Here is a 3262-nt window from a genome sequence, read left to right on the forward strand (position 1 = left end):
AAATGCGGACTTGCTTGAGGTCAGGTGAATGCTTCTATGAAGGAGGGGTTTGCAGTGGGGGTTACTAAATTTTAAAATGAAACACGAAACTGGTTTTCGGTTTTCAATTTGTTCCAAGGCCAGTAGAGAAGAGTTCTTCCTATAAATACCAGTAAAGCCAGTTTCATCCTTAGTTACCTTACAGGTCCAGGAAGGGGAGAGAATTATCGGTTTCAGATTCAATGGTAAATTTAATTTTGGCGGCATTTAATTGTTCCAAAATGCTCACATGGTTCAAATCTAAAAAGGGCAAATGTGAATATCAACACACGTTTATAAAGAGTGGACGGAAATCCCAGTTACATTCATCGATAGATAGCTATCCAGGAGTTTAAAGATGTTCTACAAATTCTTTGGTCCCAAAGGACTGCCCATTGCCACATTCATTTGTTTAAAAACAGTACCATTAAAAATGAATGTGTCCAGCACATAATTTCTAGGAGTGATTTAAACTGAGTTTTGCTAAAACAGAAATTAAAATAGGAATTATCAGTTGGAATGTGTTTTAAAAAAACGTGAAGGTAGTCTGCTACAGGAACTTTTTGTGAACAGCGATTCTGTAACGTCAAACTAACCATGAACAAATCAGGGTCTTGGAAGTTAATGGCTGATTCTTGTACCAAGGTGGTCGAATTACTTACTACTCAATTATTTAGGGCTGAAAGCAATTGGGAATTTGCAATTTTATAGCTGGAAGTATTAATGAGGAAAGAATGGTCCATGTATTCAATTCATGTCTCAAAGTATTTTAGGGCAGTCCATACATGGTTCCGCAGATCCAGTTAACAGAGGTCCTGATAATATTGTCATCTATAGAATTTTGTTTTGTTTAAGAGTTCTGAATCTGTTAATTTTGTCTTCTGGTTTGAAGATAATACATTAATAAAGACATCATCTTCGCAGAATCCAAGCCAGGTTTTGTCGTGAGCCATAAATGTCGTTCACGATTTTCATAATTAGCTGGACCTTCAAGAATTACTGTGCCTGAAAGGCTTGTCTCTTCGATTTTGATTAAGATTGCCATTTTGCTAGGTCTCTAAGAATTCGGTCTTTTAATTCACACCACCAATCAGGTTTAAGATTGTTGAAGGTACTGGGCAAGGGCTGAAAATTGCAGATCTCAAAAATCCTTATGATTCAGAAAGTTACAGGAAGAATTCTAATTATCCTGAAAGAAATTTCAGAGGTAGAAAGAACTGTTGGTAGTTTGGTCGGTAGTTCGGGAGAGCAAAGTATATCGGTCCTAATGTTATAATAGAATTTCTCTCTCTTTATCAGGGTGCTGAATTACCTAAGAACGGTATTATTATTTAGGGAACCTTGCAGTCGTACTGGGATGAAACCCAAAGAAAAATCTTGAACAGGAAAGATGCAATAGCCTTATTGAACAAGCTTTTAAAATGATAGAATCCAGGAACAAACGTCAGTGAGTCACTATATGTAGTCCTATGTCTAAATATAATGTCATGCACACGGTTCAATTCCTCTGGTCTTAGACAAGAACAAGTTAGCCTGAGGAGTGAAAGAAATCGGTATTAATTATAAAGGCCTTTTAGTTTTAAATTTAATGAATTTCTGGATAACGTTATTAAACTGGCAATATTCAAAGAAGTTGAGGTCCAGGTTTATCTTGTTATTATCCATTAAATTTCTCCAGGATTCGACAGCTAGAAAAATCATCTGTTCGTATCAGTGAGTAAAGAAATCCACCCAGGCTGAGCGAAGACGGATGAGGAAAAGAGCGGCAAAGAGGAAACTTCCAAGGGCCATGGTGTTATGTTTACAGGTCGCTGTTCAGCTAAGGGTCCATAGTGAGAAATAAAGAATGAAGACAGACGCAGACACTCTAAACAACAGACATACATTAGCAACAGATAGGGTTGCATTGCTTGTCTGTGTGGGTTTGTTTTACTCCTATCGGTATGGGTAGGTGTTTATTTATTTATTTATTTTTTTTTTTATTTATTTATTTTTTTTTTTTGTACATAAAAGGTTGATTAATTTTCTTCTGCTGATCTTTTCTTTTAAAATATTTTTTCAAAAACGATGTTTTAAATATCTTGTGAAAAGTTTTTACTGGTGTGAATCTTTTAATTGTCATTTAATTTGGTGTTAGTGAAATGTGATATCAGTGTCCATACACAGTACTGCAGTCATGTTTTTTCAGCCTAGAAGATGTATCAACAAGATATTTGAAAATTTTGCGTAAAACTAAATGGATAAACAAAACAATGGAGATTTTCGGTAAGATATGGAATGCCTGAGTGAAAGTCATACTGCAAGCAATTCTTTTTTTATCAGTTACATGGATCCTTGCTGAACAGCGATATTCAGTAAACACCAACACCATGGCCCTTGAAAGTTTCATTCTATTGACAACTTAATTTCTGGATTTTTAACTTTTGATAACTGCCACGAGTTCTGATACGAACAAGATATTACATTGCCTTCTGAACAAAAATTAAATTGATATAAAAACTGAAGCATTCAAGAAAATATAGCTTTAAAAGATAAACCTGACCTCAATATGTCATTAGCATAACGTTACAAATCAAATTATGATTTAAAATGGCTCTTTAGAAATCTTTTTTTTATTTCTCCAGAATTTTCATTCAAGAGATTTAGAATTGAACCGGACGCGCATTTATAGCACCTAAAACAAATGACCAGAGAATTGAGGGCAATGTCATTAATCACGTCGGACCTGATGTCTCCTCTGTGCCTCACTGACGTTGTTGGAACTATAAAATACAGTGCTTCATTCTCATTTTCGTTCAAACTGTCAGAAGAAAGACATTTCAAGAAATCTTTTGAAACTCGGAGAGTACTCCCTACTCCAAACAATATATATCAAAATTTAATTTTTCAAGCAGTCGTTCAAATTCAGAAAGTTTTTATTTATTTACTTGTGCTTTGAACTAGCGATTTATACCAACAGTTATTTTGGGAAAATGCTCTTCAGAGGATAATTTGACTTTAAAAATAACAAAGTCAAATTTTAAAATAAGGAAAAATTCAGTTACATGTATTAAAAGCAAGATATTTTCTGCAAAAGCCATTTCACAGTAACCATGAAACTCAACTTAATGTTACAATGACGACGTATTCTTATTTTATGAGCTAATGACCCCAGATTAACGAAGTACAAAACCCTTGATATAGTTAATGCATGGAAAAAATGAACGAAATTTTATGTGACACGACGATCATTTAGTGACCGTTA

This window comes from Macrobrachium rosenbergii, chromosome 1 (assembly GCF_040412425.1).
Source record: "Macrobrachium rosenbergii isolate ZJJX-2024 chromosome 1, ASM4041242v1, whole genome shotgun sequence".
In the NCBI taxonomy this organism is placed as follows: domain Eukaryota; kingdom Metazoa; phylum Arthropoda; class Malacostraca; order Decapoda; family Palaemonidae; genus Macrobrachium; species Macrobrachium rosenbergii.